General features: G+C 48.4%; 1 non-coding gene across 1 annotated transcript; it reads right to left on the reverse strand.

The window, feature by feature from the left end:
* Positions 1 to 13,606: 13,606 nt before the first annotated feature.
* Positions 13,607 to 13,821, reverse strand: LOC133243636 (small nucleolar RNA U3). The gene has a single exon (XR_009735180.1). It is a non-coding gene; the product is annotated as a small nucleolar RNA U3 (small nucleolar RNA).
* Positions 13,822 to 20,851: the final 7,030 nt, after the last annotated feature.

Raw genomic sequence — 20,851 nt, forward strand, 5'->3', positions numbered from 1 at the left:
TAAGGAAACCAGGTGTCACTGGGGCAGTTTCTCCAGCCGGGCGACTGGAACCAAAGCATGTGATGAACCATCCCTGGGCAGGAGGGCTGTGACCTGTGCGGACCGCTGAGTGCATCTCCCACGGGCAATCAAGAACATCGCTGTCAACTCAAGAGCTGATGAGGGTGCCAGACATATGGGAAGGAGAGACAGATGTGTGGAGGAGCCACCTCCATGGATGTCTTGCTGAGCCCAGAATCTGACCAGTGAGAAGGACGGCCATCCCTCCCTCCCTCATCCCGAACAATGAGTTAGAAACTCAGAAAGGTGGTCCATGATGGCCTCGCCACGTCAGATTGCTAACCTCCACACCCACCAGGATGGCTCTAGTCCAAAAAACAGAAATGAGCAAGTTAACCAGGATCTGGAGAGAGTAGGACTCGTCCACACCCTCTGGGTTGAATGGAAAGGAAGGTGCCAATGTGGAAAAGTTTCACTTGATTTTGCAACCCGGCAATTCGACTCCTGGATATAGACCCAAAGGAATGGAAACTTAGGGTTCAAATGCTGGAGTCCAGCTCCAGCAGCCAGGGATTCAACCTGAAGGGGTGAGCGGTGTCGGTGAGAGAAACTGAGGCAGCCTCTCATTTTACTTGGACTGCCTGTTTATTTCAAGCTTATGATTCTCTTTTATACTTTTATAAAAGCATTAGGTCAGAGGTTTTCTATTTTTAGTTCCCACGGACGCAGATTTATTTTTCTCCAAAAATCATTGTTGCCCCTCAAATGGAGTTCCTTCTTCAGCGATTCTCTTATCTACTTCTTCTCATGTGTCCTTCTGAATACACTGTAACTCAGGCTAATGTCTGGGCTGCGTACCACATTCCTCAGTTTATTTCTTATCTTTTTAAGCCCTGTTTGCCCCTAGTATCCTAAGCTCACTATTTCTTAGAAAGGGCATCTACTTAATAATATCTCTAAAGTCCCTAATTTCTATAAGCTATAGTAGAATATGCTAACATTACAGCAATCCTTAAATCTTTAGCTTCTAACTATTTTAATTATTCCTAAGCCCTAAATTCAGCAAACTCCTTTGCCATAAACTTTTCTCACAAATGGGCTTCAGATAGCAATCCCTCCCATGGCCTCAAGCTGCGGCCTGTGTGCTCAACTTGGAACACTTTTTTGCAAAAGTCCTTGAACAAATGTCAGTGATTAACTTTATGAATTATTCTTTGAGCACAGCTGCAGAAGACTTTACGCCTTCTCATGCTCCTCTCAAAAACAATAAGCACCTTAATATTCTCTTCAGTCAACTCAGCCGAGAAAAGGGAAAAACAAGTCAGAATCACAAAGCCTAACTCCTTCATTCTGGGTCTGTGCCTACGGAACAAAGGGAGGGGGTTTAGGGCCGTGCCTCTATTTTGTCAGTAATGCCTAAAGCGGCTCCCAACATTCAAACAAAATGACCTGCCCAAATCTTCACAGCTGCACTAGTCACAATCGCCAAAACATGAAAGGGGCCCAACTGTCCATCAAGTTGATGGATGGGTAAACAACATGAGGTCCATCCACAGAGTGGAATATTACGCAGGCATGAAAAGGAGTGAAGCTCTGACACAGGCTACAGTGTGAATGGACCTTGGATACACAATACTCAGGGAGAGAAGCACACATGGAAGGACACTGTCTGGGTCTGCTTGGGCTGCCATAGAAAAATACCAGGCTGGGGGCTTGAGCAACAGAAACAGAGTTCCTACAGTTCTGCAGGCTAGAAGTCAGAGATTGGGGTGTTAGGATGGATGGATGGGTGGGTGGCTGGATGGGTGGATGATGGATGGGTGGGTGGGTGGGTGGATGAAGGATGGATGGATGGATGATGGATGGGTGGTTAGATGGATGGGTGGATGGATGGATAAATGGGTGGGTGGGTGGGTGGATGGATGGGTGGATGGACAGACAGATGGATGGGTTGATGGATGGATGGATGAATGGATGGATGGATAAATGTGTGGGTGGGTGGATGGATGGCTGGGTGGGTGGATGGATGGATAAATGGGTGGGTGGGTGGGGGGATGGATGGATAGGTGGGTGGGTGGATGGGTGGATGGATGGATCAGTGGGTAGGTGGATGGATGGATGGGTGGATGGGTGGATGGATGGATCAGTGGATGGGTGGATGATGGATGGATGGATGGATGGATGGGTGGATGATGGATGGATGGGTGGGGGGCTGGGGAGTGTATGAGTGGATGGATGGATGATGGATGGATGAATAGATATGTGAATGGATGATGGATGGATGGGTGGGTGGATAGATGGAAGGATGTATGGGTAGATAGATACATGAATGGATGGATGGATGGACGTGTGGGTGGATGGATGGATGGGTGGGGGGGTGGGTGGGTGTATGAGTGGATGGATGGATGATGGATGGATGAATAGATATGTGAATGGATGATGGATGCATGGGTGGGTGGATAGATGGAAGGATATATGGGTAGACAGATACATGAATGGATGGATGGATGGATGGATAGATGGATGGATGGATGGATGGATAGATGGATGGATGGATGGATGGATGGGATGAGACAGGAGGGGGATTTTTTTCTTTTAATGGGCACTTTCTGACCACCTTGAAAATAAAGTTTAAAAAGAAGACTACAGACTTCCCTGGAGGCCCAGTGGTTAAGAGTCCATCTGCCAACGCAGGCACTCAGCTCCCATTCCTGGTCCAGGAAAATTCCACCCACCTCGGACCAACGAGGCCCATGAGCCACAACGACCGAAGCCCATGTACGAAGAGGCTGTGCACCTACACGGGAGAGGCCACCAGTGAGAAGCCCATGGGCCACAGCTCGACAGCAGCCTGCACACAGCAACAGAGACCTCACGGAACCAAGATTAACTCAGAGAAAAACCAGAATTGTTTCCCCGATCCTGCACTCTTTACAGATGGAAGGTTTGTCTCGGCCCTTGCATCGAGCAAGTCGGTCAGCAGCGTTTTCCCAACACCACGCGTCCACTCTGTGTCTCTGTCTCACACTTTGGTAATTCTCACAGGATTTCAAACTTCCTCACAATGATTATACTAGGAATGGCCTCTCTGATCTCTGCTGTGACTACTACAATTCACTGCAGTCTCAGAAGCTACAGAGGGCTCTTTAGAAATAAATGGATCTACATTGAATTTTTTAGAGATAAATGCTATTGTACACCAAACAGACTACAACCTACTGTAAACATAACTATCCATGGAGAATTGCTGTTGTTCAGTCGGTCAGTGGTGTCCAGCTCTTTGCGACCCCATGGACCGCAGCACGCCAGGCCTCCCTGTCCATCACCATCTCCCAGAGTCTACTCAAACTCATGTCCATGGAGTCGGTGATGCCATCCAGCCATCTCATCCTCTGTTGTCCCCTTCTCCTCCTGCCTTCAATCTTTCCCAGCATCGGGGTCTTTTCCAACGAGTCAGCTCTTCCCATCAGGTGGCCAAAGGACTGGAGTGTCAGCTTCAGCATCAGTCCTTCCAGTGAATCTTTAGGGTTGATTTCCTTTAGGATGGATTGGTCGATGTTTCCAGGAAACAAACAAACAAAAAAAATTCAAATGACATTGTGATATTCACTTGACAGCTGTGATCCGGAACCCAACCCACTCATGGTATCTCAGAGGTATAACTGCATGAGGCATCCAGGTACAGGTTTAATATTTAATAAAAGAGCTAGAGTTTGCTTGTCCTGCAAGTAAAGTAAAATAATGATATTAAGTGAGACTGGCACTGCTCCACTTCACGGATACAATAAGAGGCTCTCATTATGCATGCAGACTAGCGATTGCGGCTCTTAACACTCTGGGGAAAAGAATGAAATAAACTCACTCTTTTTTTTTTCTCCAACCAAACACCCAGAAAGAATGAAGACCTCAGGGATTTCAATGAGAATGAACTGCCTCCCTGCCTGTCCTCATTCGGATGGGGAGAGTGATGACTATAATTACGCTTGTGAGCAGAACAGAGTTCTTATCTCTTAAGAACAGGTGTTCTGGGGATTTTCCGTTTTCCTTTCTTTTCATAACCCCTTCCCTCACGCTCCCTCTGTCACCGTCAGTAAACACACAACACAGAAAACAGAGCCACCTCTTAACAAAGTCTGTGCCACGAGGTGGGACGCGTCTGAAAACCCGCCTTCCGTTCACCCCGTGGCAAAGAAGTGACTGCGACCCATTTCAACAAAAACACGTGCTTCAGTTTCAAACTTGCCTATGACGTGCTGTGCGTGAAGGAAAAGTTCATACATTTGAACTGTTCATGGACGTGTGTCCTAGGTCAAAAGCGTGCACGCACGGGTGTGCAATCACTTCAGTCGTGTCCGACTCTCTGCAACCCCATGGACTGTAGCCCGCCAGGCTCCTCTGTCCATGGCATTCTCCAGGCAAGAAGACTGGAGTGGGTTGCCATGCTCTTCTCCAGGGGATCTTCCCAACCCAGGGATCAAACCTGCATCTCTTATGTCTGCTGTATTGGCAGGCAAGTCCTTTCTTTACCACGGGCTCCATCTGGGAAGCCCTCAGTCAAAGACACTGGAACCCTTTTGGAAGCATTGACTCGGGGCTTCCCCCCGTAGCGGTGGTCAGCGGTCAGGTCTCTGAACCTTCAATGCAGCGGGCGTAAGTTCAAACCCTGGGCGGGAAAGTTCTACATGTTGCTTGGTATAGCCAAAATTAAGGCAAAGCACTGACGTGGGTCATTAGTTCAATGGAACAACTCGCACAGCTAAAGCGTGTTCAAGTTGACAAAGCACTGGTGTGCACCCTGCCGTGTTGGAACTCTTCAACGGGCACAGGGGAACGATTATCTAACCCTGTCCAGGGGAGAAACTAAGGCTTGGAGAGGTCCAACCCTTCCCCCAAGGTTCTACAGTTTGCTCAACTCAGAGGTTGCTCAGGAAGACCATACAGATCTACAGAATTTATTTTTTTAAACTTTCATATTGGCGCATGCGTGCATGCTAAATTGCTTCAGTAATGTCCAACTGTTTGCGACCCCATGGACTGTAGCCCACCAGGCTCCTCTGTCCATGGGATTCTCCAGACAAGAACGCTGGAGCGGGTTGCCATGCCCTCCTCCAGGAGATCTTCCAAACCCAGGGATCCAACCTGCAACTCTTAGGTCTCCTGCATTGGCAGACGGGTTCTTTACCGCTAGCACCAGCTGGGAAACCCACACTGCAGTGGAGCTGATTTGCAATCGTGTGTTTCTTTCAAGTGTACAACAAAGTAATTGCATTATCAGATCAGATCAGTCGCTCAGTCGTGTCCGACTCTGCGACCCCATGAATCGCAGCACGCCAGGCCTCCCTGTCCATCACCAACTCCCGGAGTTCACTCAGACTCACGTCCATCGAGTCAGCGATGCCATCCAGTCATCTCATCCTCTGTCGTCCCCTTCTCCTCCTGCCCCCAATCCCTCCCAGCATCAGTCTTTTCCAATGAGTCAGCTCTTCGCATGAGGTGGCCAAAGTACTGGAGTTTCAGCTTTAGCATCATTCCTTCCAAAGAACACTCAGGGCTGATCGCCGTTAGAATGGACTGGTTGGATCTCCTTGCAGTCCAGGGACTCTCAAGAGTCTTCTACAACACCACAGTTCAAAAGCATCAATTCTGTATCATTTTTTTTTAAGATTGTCCTTACAAATGACATTACATGATATTAATCTTACAGAAGGTGGACCCCACACTCCAGCCTTTGTTCCATTATGGCTGCGTGTACAGGATGGCTCACCCCCCAGCAGGGTTGGGGTGTCCGGAGCCCAGGATTTCTTGGTCTCAGAAAACAGTAGTGGAAGACCATGGCTCACGCTGCGTGAGCAAAGTCTCAGATTTGTCCAACGTGGGGACCCTCTGGTAGCCCAGCTTTCAGTGATGGATAAACAGCTTGGCGGGACTTCCCATGTGGCCCAGTGATTAAGAATCCACGTGCCAGTGCAGGAGACGTGGGTTCGGTCCCTGGTCCGGGAAGATCGTACATGCCATGGAACAACTGAGCCCATGCACCACAATTATTGAGCCCATGTGCCGGAGAGCTGGTGCTCAGCAACAAGAGGAGCCACCACAATGAGAAGCCCACTCCCCACAACCATAAAGTAGCCCCTCTCGCCGCAACTAGAGAAAAGCCTGAGTGACAAAGACCCACAGCAGCCACAAAACAAACGCAAATTTTAAAAGACAGTTGGCCATCGCGGCTTCCGTGAGTTTCCGTGGTGGATACCCCTCCATGAAGGTGGGCAAGATGAGTCGTTCCAACAGCAGCTAAGCAGAGATGCAGTTTCCTAGCACCGTGGACGCGTCTTATGGCTTCTGGAGACAGGACTAAACATCTTTGTATGCTTTCAAACTGTGCTGCTAGAAAAGACTCTTGACAGTCCCTTGGACTGCAAGGATATCCATCCAGTCCATCCTAAAGGAAATCAACCCTGAAGACTAATTGGAAGGACTTATGCTGCAGGTGAAGCTCCAAGACTTTGGCCACCTGATGCAAAGAATTGACTCATTGGAAAAGACCCTGATGCTGGGAAAGACTGAAGGCGGGAGGAGGAGGGGACGACAGAGGATGAGATGGTTGGATGGCGTCACCGACTCGATGGACATGAGTTTAAGCAAATGCTGGGAGATAGTGGAAGACAGAGAGGCCTAGCGTTCTGCAGTCCAGGGGGTCACAAAGTGTCGGACAGGACTTAGAGACTGAGCAAGAAGAACAACAACCCAGGGTAACGTCAGGATGAAGAGAATATGGGACCACGGATCAGACCCAAGCTCAGGGTCTCCTGACACGAGCTGAACCTGGAACCTAGACATGTTTCTCCACTTCGATGAACTCGTCTGTAGGCAGGGACAAGTGCTATTTGCTTCTCTGCTTCAAGGTCATTTATTAAGGTTTTTCATTGATTGTAAACGGGGGGGGGGGGGGAATTGCATTGCATCCTTTAGAAAACATCGACATCATTCTATGAAAGTAAAATAAATTGCTTCATCAAAGAGAGGAAAGACGAAGAAGAAAAAGAACCCTCGGAGAACCCAGTACTCCCATCGTCTGTGTGAATTTGACCTTCATCAGACATCTGCAGCCGTATCTGTCTTTAATGTTTTACGTTCCAGTGGAAGCCCTCCACGGCGCACGTCGGAATTTTCCCCGTAAATCTCCCCGGTGCCGTCATGGGGTTAGAAACGGCATCGTCAAGGACGGCGCCTCTTCGGCCCGCTAATCACAGCCCCGGCTGCCTCGTTGGCAAGCACTTCCGCGGATTCCCAAGGATTTTCAAGCTGACGCACGTCAGCGGAAAGGTCGATCAACACGTCCTTGGGATAGAAATCTTGACAACAGCTTTCATAACCGTGTTAGAGCGATGAGTTAAATGTATTAATGGAGAGTGATGGATTAACTTTCCTGACTTTCTAGCACAGCAAAGGTTTTATTTTTAACTGCGGGGTAGTTGATTTAAAACGTTCCTGGCTTCTGCCGTACAACAACGTGAATCGGCTGTAAGTACACACGTATCCCCTCCCTCTTGAGGCTCCCTCCCACCCCCGTCCACCCCTCTGGGTCATCAGGAGCCGGGAGCTGAGCTCCCTGTCTACACAGCAGCTTCCGTCTTGCTGTGTGTTTAACACAGGGTGGCGTGTAAATGTCAGGGATACTCTCTGGATCCATCCCACCCTCTCCTTCCCCACTGTGCCCACATATCCATTCCCTACATCTGCGCGTCCCTTTCTTCTCTGTAAATAGGTGCGTCTGCACCATCTTTCTAGATTCCATGCTGCTGCTGCTGCTGCTAAGTCGCTTCAGTCGTGTCCGACTCTGTGCGACCCCATAGACGGCAGCCCACCAGGCTCCCCCGTCCCTGGGATTCTCCAGGCAAGAACACTGGAGTGGGTTGCCATTTCCTTCGCCAATGCATGAAAGTGAAAAGGGAAAGTGAAGTCGCTCAGTCCTATCCGACTTCAGGACCCCATGGACTGCAGCCAACCAGGCTCCTCCATCCATGGGATTTTCCAGGCAAGAGTACTGGAGTGGGTTGCCATTGTCTTCTCCGTCTAGATTCCATATATGTGCATTAATATACAATATTGCTTCTTGTCTTTCTGATGTACTTCACTCTATATAACAGGCTCTATGTTCATCCACCTTGGTTCAACTGACTCAAAATTGTTCCTTTTTCATGGGTGAGTAATATTCCATCGTGTGTGTGTGTGTGTGTGTGTCTGTGTGTGTATACGTGATATAACGTCTATCCATTTGTCTGTCGATGGTCACTTAGGTTGCTTCCATGTCCTGCCTATTCTGAATACTGTTGCAAGGGACACTGGGGTACATGTATCTTTTCTAATGACAGTTTTTGTCTTTTCTGCATAAGTGTCCAGGAGTGGGATTGCTGGGTCATATGGTAGTTCTAGTTTTACTTTCTTGAGGAAGCTCCATACTGTTATCCGCGGTATCTACACTTCACACCACAGAAAGTGTCTTAATCCAAGACGGCATTTTATGTTTTTAATTTCTTTTTTTTTTTACACTTGTTGGCCACACTGCACAGTGTGCAGGATCTTAGTTCCCTGGCCAAGGACTGAACCCTCACCCCCTGCGTTGGAAGCCTAAGTCTTCATCACTAGATCACGAGGGAAGCCCTCAGATTTTATCTCCTGCGTCTGCTGGCTGGTCCTAACATTACGAATTCCGTTCTCACACCCGCATGGCCCCCACCAATCTGAGTGATACTCCCCGCTGTGGTTTCACAGGTGGAGAGACAAAGGGTGAGGTTCCTGCCCTTGGAAGAACAAAGCATCCCCGTTCTGGGCCATTTATATAACTTGCAGTGTGTCCTGCACCTCACGCTGCCAAACGTTGGCAACTTCGAGTCTGATTGCATTACAAGAAGTCTCCATTCACACTTTTCAGCTTTGTTTTCTTTCTTTTTTTTTTTCTTTTCCTGGAGACATACCCTGACCGGAAAGGACATTTTCTGGATCATTTAGTCACACAGTCTGGCGTTCGGTCGGCAAAGTCTGGTAGAAATATCCTTGGCCGCTAAGACGGATGGAAACACAGTCTTCTCTGCTGGTCTCACCACGCCAGCCCACATGGAAGATGCTGCCACCGGGCGGAGCGATTTTAAAGTGAATTTTGTAAGTGAGGGAAGTAGCTCAGGGATGTTGGATTTTGTGAAATCACAAGGGGGCTGCTGGGGAGATTCACCTTCTTGGGGCTCTGGGTTGGGTGAGGACAGACGACCAGGAAACAAGAGGGATTTGTCATGAGGCATCAAATCAAGACTTAGTTTCTCCTGGCTTCCCTGGTGGTTCCAGGGTAAACCATACACCTGCCAAAGCAGGAGACTCGGGTTCGATCCCTGGCCTGGGAAGATCCCACATGCTGTGGGCAAGCAAGCCTGTGCTCTGCAACAAGAGTAGCCACCGCAATGAGAAGCCCACAGACCTCACCTAGAGAGTAGCCCCCGCTCACAGCAGCCAGAGAAAAGTCTATGAAGCAACCAAAATCCAGCACAGCCAAAAACTAATTCTTTAAAATTACTTTATATGGTCAAACCTATGGTTTTTCCAGTAGTCACGTATGGATGTGAAAGTTGGACCATCAAGAAGGCTGAGTGCCAAAGAATGGATGCTTTTGAACTGTGGTGTTGGAGAAGACTCTTGAGAGTCCCTTGGACTGCAAGGAGATCCAACCAGTCCATCCTAAAGGAGACGAGTCTTGGGTGTTCATTGGAAGGACTGATGCTGAAGCTGAAGCTCCAATCCTTTGGTCACCTCATGCAAAGAGTTAACTCATTGGAAAAGACTCTGATGCTGGGAAAGATTGAGGGCAGGAGAATGGGACGACAGAGGATGAGATGGCTGAATGGCATCACCAACTCGAAGGACATGAGTTTGGGTAAACTCCAGGAGTTGGTGATGGGCAGGGAGGCCTGGCGTGCTGCAGTCCATGGGGTTGCAAAGAGTTGGACATGACTTAGCAACAGAACAACAACCTCTTTCACGCTCCCCTGTGAGGTGATGGCATCTCGGGGGTTCCACTGAGACAAGACAGTGTTGGAAACAGGCCATTTTAGTTAGGCTTTGCCTGTACTTGGAAACATGCCCACAAGGCCACTGAGAAATGACAGGCTTCTGATTTATGCACAGGGGCGCCGCTTTCTGTGATCAGCTGGAGGTGTATTTACCAAGGAACTGAGAGTAAATTCCGTTTAAGGGAAAAAAAATAATAAAGAGGACAAAAGAAGAGTGATCCAGATGAACCAGCACCATCGCTGTGGCGTTGAGAATCCATTGTAACTAAATTGTTCCTGTCTTAGCAAAAGGAGGAATTAGCTTCCCCGAAAGGCCATTTTTTAAAGGGCACGTCACTTCAGAGAAAGACAAATACTGCTTGGGATCACTTACATGTGCAATCTAAAAAGTACAGACAACTGGTAAGCGTAACAACAAAAAAAAGAGAATCAGTCACTGATACAGAAGACAAATCACTGGTTACCGGTGCTGGGGGGAGGCAAGATGTGGGAGAGGGCTTTTAAAAAGGGGTTATTACAGGGTTATATAAAGCCATATGCATATTTCAAATGCATAACCAGCAAGGACCTGCTGGACAGCACAGGAAGCTCTGCTCAATACTCTGTAATAACCTTATGGTGCCCGGGGGAAGGATGGGGGAAGGGATAGTCAGGGAGTTTGGGATGGACATGGACACACTGCTGTGTTTAACATGGAGAACCAGCAAGGACCTGCTGGACAGCACAGGGAACTCTGCTCAATACTCTGTAATAACCTTATGGTTCCCAGGGGGAAGGATGGGGGAAGGGATAGTCAGGGAGTTTGGGATGGACATGGACACACTGCTGTGTTTAACATGGAGAACCAGCAAAGACCTGCTGGACAGCACAGGGAACTCTGCTCAGTGTCACGTGGCAGCCTGGGTGGGAGGGGAGCTGGGGGAGAATGGATACATGTGTATGTGTGGCGGAGCCCCTTTGCTGTCCACCTGAGACTGTTCCAACATTGTTCATCAGCTATATTCCAATATAAAATAAAAAGCTTAAGAATAAATAAAAATAAAAACCATGCATATGAAACTTTAAAAAATTGCAAAGCTCTATGGACCTTAAAGAATGTTTCACTCAAGGCAAAATGTTTAAAAATAAAATGCCTATGAAAAATAAAGGTGTCACAACGTAATAAATTTCGATTTTTTTTTTAATTTGGAAAAAACAGGAAAAATAAAATGTTCATCATTCAGACACTTGAATGGGTTGTTTGATGAGCTGGTAAATGAAGACTGGGTCATATGATTACACTGGGAACAGAATGCTTTGCTTTTTTCCTTTATGGTTTTTGGGTTTGGTGTTTTGTTTTGTTTTGTTTTTTTTGAGGATTCTTGCTTTATAATGCTGTGTTGGTTTCTTCTCTACAACTCGCGAATCAGCTATTTATTGTTGTTCAGTCGCTCAGCCGTGTCCGAGTCTTTGCGATCCCATGGACTGCAGCACGCCAGGCCTCCCTATCCATCACCAACTCCCGGAGTTCACCCAAACCCGTGTCCGTCGAGTTGGTGATGCCATTCAGCCATCTCATCCTCTGTCACCCCCTTCTCCTCCTGCCTCAGTCTTTCCCAGCAGCAGGGATCAGCTCTAAGGACACTTACATCTCCTCCCTCTCGAGCCTGCGGGCCACCCCCACCCACCCCTCTGGGTCATCACGGAGCCCGAGCTGAGCTCCCTGTCTATCCCCAGCCTCCCACTGGCTGTGTGTTTCACACATGGTGGTGTGTATACGTCAGAGCCACTCTCTTAATTCACCCCACCCTCTCCTTCCCCCGCCGTCTCTGCAGGGCAAGAATACAGATGGAGATGTAGGAGACTGCTGACCCCTTATGTGGGCGTTCATCAGAGCTTCTGTTAGAACAGGTGACCCTGGGTACCAGGAGGCGGGTCTTACGTTCCCAGCTGCGTGACCCAGGGCAGGGGGACCTCTGCTTGCCACCCCCTCAAGCGTGTCATACGGACAGTGGGGCTGGGCTTGCGTGGGGGCTGGGGACACTGGGGAGCCGGAGAACCGTATTTCTGGTGAATCGTTTCTTTCCACCAACACCCCAGCATGCTGTTCAACAAGGCCCCCCCACCCGCACAGGAAGGCGCCCACACCCCCATAACCCGTCAATCCCATCTCAGGGTGGATTCCCCCCTCAAAGACACCCCAACCCAAGCACAGCAAAGGGCACAGAGCAGACCCCTCTCAGCCGCGTTAGCATCCGTACCCCCAGGCAGGAGAAATTCTAAACCCCTCTCTGCAGTACAATGGACAAATCAATGAGGAATCCTTATCACCAAAGCCAGCAACGAACCGGCTCTAAGGGACACGTGGAGACACAGACAGACTCCCAGGCAGGAATCCCAAACACAGCGCTGACCTGGAGAAGCCAGCTGCCACCATCCCCAAGCGCGGGGGAAACGCCTCTATGATTTGCTTAGATCAATATAGACCTCAGGGGCTTCCCCAGTGGCTCAGTGGGTAAAGAATCTGCCTGCAATACAGGCGGCCCAGGTTCAGTCCCGGTTCAGAGCTGTTTCTCCCTGTTCTCTGCTCCCCTACAGGGCTTCCCTGGTGGCTCAAAATGGTAAAGAATCCACCTGCAATACAGGAGACGTGGGTTCGATCCCTGAGTCGGGAAGATTCCCCCGGGGGAGGGCATGGCAACGCACTCCAGTATGCTTGTCTGGAGAATCCCCATGGACAGAGGAGGCTGGCACTCACACTCCATGGCATTGCAAAAAGTTAGACATGACTTAGCCACTAAACACAACTCATCACAGGCAGTTCCCTGGGGATCCAGTGGTTAAGACTTTACCTTCCAGCCCACACGGTGAGGGTTCCATCCCTGGTCCGGGATCCCACATGCCTTGTGGCCAAGAAACCAAAACAAAAAAACAGAAGCAATAATGTATCAGTTCAATAGACTTTTTTTTAAAAAAATAATGGTCCACATCAAAAAAAAAAAAAAGGGTGGGGGGAAGGGAGTTTGTGGGCGGATGGATACATGTATATGTAATACGGCTGAGTCCCTTCGCTGTCCACTGAAACTCTCATAATACTATTGACCGGCTATACTCTAATATAAAATAAAAAGTATTTTTTAAAAGAAAGACTGTGGCTATCAACCTAGAGGGGTGGGGTGGGCAGGGAGGTGGGAAAGAAAGTGAAAGTGAAGTTGCTCAGTCGCGTCCGATTCTTTGCGACCCCGTGGGCCAATCTCTTTGCGACTCCGTGGACTGTAGCCCACCAGGCTCCTCTGTCCATGGGATTCTCCAGGCAAGAACACTGGAGCGGGTTGCCATTTTGTTCTCTAGGGGATCTTCCCAACCCAGGGATCGAACCCAGGTCTCCCGCATTGCGGGCAGATGCTTTAACCTCTGAGCCACCGGGGAAGCCGCACCAGGGAGGTTCAAAAGGGAGGGGATGTATGTATACCTATGGCTGATTCATGTTGAGGTTTGACAGAAAACAAGAGTCTGTAAAGCAATTATCCTTCAATAAAAATTGAATAATTTTTTTTTTTTTTTTTTTTACCACTCAGATTACGTTCTCTCCCTCTTCATCTCCTAAAAGGAAAAGAAGAACGATCATCAATGGCTAACGGCAGCTGCAGAAGCAACACCGAAAGCCGACTTCACGCTCAGAAGAGAACGCTTTATCTCCTCCTCGTGGTTTCGGGTGCTCTACACGTTCAGAGAAACTTCTCTAGTAACGAACTATAGAAATGATCCCTGAAAGTATAGTCTTGAATAATTTTTTTTTAAAGGCTGTGGTTGACAGATATCCAGTATGTATAAAATAGTTAACGAGCAAGAACGTACTGAGTTCCCGCACAGTGAACTCCACTCAGTGTCCCGCGGCAGCCTGGATGGGAGGTGAGTTTGGGGCAGAGTGGATACACGCATTTGTATGGCTGAGTCCCTTTGCTGTCCACGTAGGACTATCACAGCATTGTTGACTGGCTATATTCCAATATAAAATAAAAAGTTAAAAAAAAAGAAGCACAAAAATGGCCCAGACCATCAGTAAGCGGCAACCACAGTGGTGATTGCAGGCTGGGTGGGTGTAAGAAGCTTCCACCAGGCTGAGTGGGAGCCATCAACGGACCTGCTGGTCAGCTCTGCTTTCCGTCTAGAACCTGCTACATTCGTGGGTCGTTTCTGTCTGTGGAAAATACAGACAGTAGGGAAAATACTACTCTATTTTGCTGGATCTGGCAGCATTTAAATGAATTTCCTCTTATATTTACAAGAATAATTGACACAGAAGTAGAAAGAAAAAAGTGGTGCTCAGTCGCTTCAGTCATGTCCAACTGTTTTGCGATTCCACGAACTGCAGTCCACCAGGCTCCTCTGTCCATGGGATTCTCCAGGCAAGAACACTGGAGTGGGTTGCCATTCCCTTCTCCAGGGGATCTTCCCGCCCCAGGGATCAAACTGGCATCTCTCCTGTCTCCTGCATTGGCAGGTGGGTTCTTTACCACTGAGCCACCTGGGAAGCCCACCGTCTGCTCCCCCCCCAAAAAATGGTATATCAGTCTCAGTCATCTCAGATGCAACTGTGGGGCGGAATATCACTCCTCGAATTTCCAGCTAATTTGCACCAATACCTCTGAGTTGCTCGAGAGCACGAGAACGTTTTCTGACGCATGTTGGGCTCTGATAACTAGTCATCCAAGCCTCCCTCCGAGGGGTGGTCACCGGTTTGCAAAATACAGGAAGGCCAGCTTCTGTATCCCATAATAAGATGACCTCGTGGGCCATTAAAGCAGAGATGGGTGTGATCTTGCGACCCAGGGGCTTGGCCCCTGCCTGCCCTCTGCAGCGATAGCTTGTGTGACGCGCCGGTAGGACGGAAAGCCCCCCCAGGGCCCAACTCCCCAGCGCCCGCGGCGGACGCACCGTGTGCGCCGTGCTGGGTCCCCGCAGGGAGACGGCAGAGAGGCCCGCCTGCAGGACGCAGAGCAGAGGCAGGTGCAGGAGGCGGCTCTTCGGGCAGTCGCCGCCCCCACCCCCCAACAAGGGCCGCCCCCCAGACCCCTCCCGGCCCCCAACATCTCCTGTTTACCGGAAGGGTCCGCGTGGGGCTGAGGCCCCTGCACACCGTGGGACGCGTCTCAGCTCCGCAGCAGCCCGGAGGGTGCCGACAGGGGCTCGGATGGCCGGGGCAGATACACACACACACACACACGCCACACACACACACACACACACACACATATACACACCATATACAGACACACACATAGACACCACACACACACACACGCCACACACACACATGTATACACACACTCATATACACACCATACACACACATATACACAGTATATACACACACACATATACACACCATACACACACACACACACATCACACACACACACACACATATATACACCGTACACAGACACACACATAGACACCATAGACACAGACACACACAGACACACATATACACAGCATACACACACACACACACACACCATACACACACAGACACCATACAGAGACACACACTCACAGACACACACACGCCACACACACATACATATACACACCACACACACACAAACACACAGACACATACACCACACACACACACCACACACATATACACACCATACACACACACACACACACACACACACACACACACACACACACACCGTGGGATGGGTCTCAGACCTGCAGTAGCCCAAAGGGTGCTGACAGGGGCTCGGATGGCCGGGGCAGACACACACAGACACACACACATATACACACCATACACACATATACACACTATACACACACACATACACCACAGACACACACAGACACACACACAGACACACCATACACACACACACACGCAGCACACGCAGACCATAAACACATACACACATACACACAATACACAATACACATGCCACACATGCACGCCATAAACACACACACACGCCACACACTCACACCATATACACATACACACACAACACACACTCCACAAAAATACACGCATACACAATACACGCACCACAGAAATGCCCACATACCACACACACACACACGCCACACACACACGTCGTATACACCCACAAACACTGCACACACAACACAGACCACAAATACACACGTGTACTGTGCACCTGTCACACACAGCACACACATGCATACATTCCACACACACACATACACACTGCACACACATCACACACGCAAAGACATGCAACACACAAACACACCACAGACACACACACCTGGGATCTAAAGGTCTCAGCTGCAAAGCCTAGATCTAGCAGCTCTGCTCTGCGGTGAGGTTTTCTAGGGTCACAAAGCTGAGAGAAAACCCTAAGCCTCAGTTAGCTCACCTGCAGCCTTGGAGAGTCGTGGCACACCCATGCTGGAGGGGACCCAAAATTCGACAAGACCACACACCAGAAAGCAACACTTGGAATCTCTGTTTAACATCCATTTGCATACCAGAGTTATATTGGAAATTTTTTTTTTTTTTGAAAAATACAAATGCTCAGGTATTGGTTTTTTTTTTTTTTCCCTTCCAGAACTCCAGATATGTTTCTAATGAGCAGCCATGTTTAAAAACAGCTGGACCGTATGACGATCGTTTACTTGTATCTAGTTTGTTTCATATTTTCTATTTCATATTCAGTGCTCCCATTTCATTTAGTTTGTGTCCTCCGATTCCTCCATCTCTTTTTTTTTTATGTTCTTCTTCAAGGCTTTCTCAAGCACAGAAACCCTTTTGTATACATATATACGTATGTATGTATATATATGTATACATATATACATTTAAATGCTTTTGTATACAGATATAAATAATATGTATAATATATATTTTAGAAAAGTTATGAATTTTTTGACTAAAAATTTAATGACGTTTTGACTCCACTGTTTTGGCTTAGAATGAATAGAATGCTACACTTTTATTTTTAAAAAAAATAGCGATTAGGGTCTTTTGTTTCCCGAATGTTATTGAGAGGACTGTTTCAATATTCACTTTCCTAACAAATCGCTAGCCACAGACGTTAGTTTCTGCAAAAATGCCCAGGTCGGTAACATATGAAAAATGGTCGCCCCTGTGGCACCCTCAGGGAACACTTTGAGGATCCCTCGTGGTGGGGGAGGCATTTTCTTCCATCCACTCTGTTTCTCAACTGGTCTGAGCAGAATGGTTGGGAAACAGCTGTACTGGCTTGACCGAGAAGTTAGTTCACATTTTCCTCTAAGAAGTTAAGTCAAAACCAGAATAAACCTGAGCTGTTGCCTCTTTGTATAAATTTCTCCACTGTTGCTGCCGCTAAGTCGCTTCAGTTGTGTCCAACTCTGTGTGACCCCATAGACGGAAGCCCACCAGGCTCTCTGTCCCTGGGATTCTCCAGGCAAGAATACTGGAGTGGGTTGCCATCTCCTTTTCCAATGCAAAAGTGAAAAGTGAAAGGGAAGTCACTCAGTCGTGTCTGACTCTTTTAGCGACCCCATGGACTGCAACCCACCAGGCTTCCCCATCCCTGGGGTTCTCCAGGCAAGAACACTGGAGTGGGTTGCCATTTCCTTCTCCAATGCATGAAACTGAAAAGTGAAAGTGAAGTCGCTCAGTCGTGTCTGACTCTTAGCGACCGCATGGACTGCAGCCCACCAGGCTCCTCCGTCCATGGGATTTTCCAGGCGAGAGTACCGGAGTGGGTTGCCATTGCCAAAGCATAATTGATTAGGCTGACCATCACACCCAGAAAAGCAATGTGCAAAGAACTGTGGACCCCCAAGGTGCATCTTCTTTGCATTTCTGCACACAGGAGCCGTTTCACCCTGTAAATGCAGAACTGAGAGAAACAGCCCAGGAGAAAGAGAACCGTTGATGGAGGTATTGGCCAGGATAGGCTACCAGAGGCTGCTGTAACACACAGCCCCAGAACCTCAGTGGTTCACATACACGCAGGCTACCTGCCCATCAGTTGGATTCCAGCTCTTTTTAGGACCAGGACCCAGGGTGATGGAGCAGCCCAGACCTGCAACATTGCCAGAATCACAAGGGAGAGAGAACCAGAGCCGTATGGAACCCGGAGGCCAGCTTGTCAACCTTCAGATAGGAAAACAACACAACTCATATCTACCCAAAGCCATGCTCCATGGTGACTGAGCTCAGTTCAGTAGAAACTATGAGCTTCCTCCACTGGAGCAGCCGTATTTGAAAGTGATTACAGAATCTACGATAAGGAGAAGACCAAACAAACAAAAACAAACAGTAATACTGTACTACTCAGTGGATCAGCCAACAGAAAGCAACAGGTGGGAGAGCCTGGGACCAATGAAGCAAATCAAAGAAGGTGTCATCGGAAATTAAATAGCTCTGCACCTCAGTGTTCACTGCAGTGCTATTCACAACAGCCAAGGCGTGGAAGCAACCTAAGTGCCCATCGGCAGAGGAATGGATAAAGAAGATGTGGTACGTACACATGATGGAATACTATGCAGCCATGAAAAATGATTCAATAATGCCGTTCGCAGCAACACAGATGGATCTGGAGATGAGCATACTAGGTGAAGTCACATAGAGAAAGACACGTATCATATGACATCACGAATATGTGGAACCTAAAAAAAAAAAATGCTACAGGGCTTCCCTGGTGGCTCAGGCGTAAAAGGCCAATGCACGAAGACACAGGTCCAGGAAGATCCCACATGCCACGGAAAAACGGCATGTGTCTCCACTCTGGACTCTGCACAGCCTGGAACCTGTGTGCTCTGCGGGAGAAGCCGCTGCAAAGAGAAGCCGACTCACCACACCTAGAGGGTAGCCCCCGCTGACAGCAACCAGAGAAAGCCCTTGCAGCTAGGAAGACCCCGTACAATCGACATCACTTATTTAAAACAGTTTAAAATGGTACCAATGAGCTTATTTACAAAACAGAAAGAGACTCACAGACCTAGAGAACAAACTTACGGTCACGGAAGGGTGACGGTGGTTGCAGGGATAACTTAGGAGAGTCAGGACCGACCCGTAAACGCTACTCTATATAAAACAGAGAACTATCCTAGTTACTGTTGGTTAATAATTAGGTACAGTTCCATATACACACAGGGACGATCGTGTGTGTTGTTCAGGGAACTCTGCTCAGTGCTCTGTGATGATCAATACGCAAAAAGAATTTGGAAAAAAGCGGATATCTGCATGTGGAGAGCTGGACTACTTTGCCGTACACCCAAAACTAACACAGCATTGTCAGTCAACTATACTCCAATAACAATTATTCAAAAATAAATAAAATTCACCTAATAAAATACGGTGCCAATGAACTTGTCTGTGAAGCAGAAAGAGACTCACAGACATACAGAACATGTGTCATTGCCAAGGGGAAATAATGCACTCGGAGTTTGGGCTAGCAGATGAAAACTATTTTATATTGGATGGATAAAGTACAAGGTCCTTCTATATAGCACAGGGAATTATATTCATTATGCAGTGATAAGCCATCACAGAAAAGCATATGAAAAGGAAGGCATGGATCTGTATAACTGAGTCAGTGTGCTGCACAGAATAAATGAACACGACACTGTAAATCCACTATACTTCAGTCATAAACAGCCAAGGGAAAGAAACGAATGGCTTCCCAACCCTCAGCTTTCTAAGGCTGGCTTTGGGCCAGGGCTATGAACATTCAATCCCTGGCTTTTATGGGCTTTGGCGGGGACAAGAGAAACACTCCACTCTGCCCAGGACATAAAATTCAAGGTCATCCACACGTTCTCAAATAATTCCCCACGACACTTCCCCGATTAAAAAAAGCGGTAGTCGCCAAACCCAACCAAAGCCAACGGTACGTATGAAAAAAAAAATCACTCTTCAAAAACCCCATGTGGCCAGAAATTTTAATGGCCTATATTTTAATGCTTTACTACTAAAAATGTCAGGGGAAAATGTGGATGTTTAATTCACCCAGCATTACAGAAATGCCTGGAACTCTTTATAACCTTAGTCGAGAAATCGGTAGCTTGACGACGCCTGCTTGAAACTGACGACTCTTGCTTGAGGTAGAGAGGCTTCCGTGCCAGGGACCACCTGTGGACAGAAACGGAAAATAATTGGGGTTCCAACTGCCAACCGTGCCCCCTAAAATCTCCAACTGAGCTTTGATAGAGCGTTAAAGGAATGCATGACTCCCCTGGGGGCCATCATGACAAAGTACCGCAGACTCAGTGTCTCAAATCATAGACGTTCATGGCCCCAAGTCACGGAGGCTATAACGTGAGACCCAGGTGTGGGCAGGGCTGGCTCCTCCCGAGGCCTCTCTGCTGGGCGTGTGGACGGCCGTCTCCTCCCCGTGTGCTCACGAGCTCGCCCCTGGGTGTGTGTTTCTGGGTCCTCATCCCCTCTTGACATGAGGACCCCAGCCCTTTGGGTCAGGACCCACCCTAGTGACCTCATTTCAGCTTCATCCCCGTCTTCAAAGACCCTCATCTCCAAATGCACTCACATCCTTAGGTCCCTGGGGAGGGGGGTGGGGTCAAAGAATTCCCCAGGACGGTTCGCTGATTGAAAAAGCGAAAGTCGGCAAGCCCAACAGAGACCAACAGTTCCATGACATGAATTTGGTGGGGGTGGGAGGGTTACTATTTAGTCCCAGAAGCCGCACAATGTCAGCACGTCACTTCACAAAACTACAAAATATTCAGAGCTGTTTCTGCCCCTTATGTGGCTCAGATGGTAAAGAACCTGCCTACAATACAGGAGACGTGGGTTCGATCCCTGGGTCAGGAAGATCCCCTGGAGGAGG

The sequence above is a fragment of the Bos javanicus genome, chromosome X, assembly GCF_032452875.1.
Source record: "Bos javanicus breed banteng chromosome X, ARS-OSU_banteng_1.0, whole genome shotgun sequence".
NCBI lineage: Eukaryota > Metazoa > Chordata > Mammalia > Artiodactyla > Bovidae > Bos > Bos javanicus.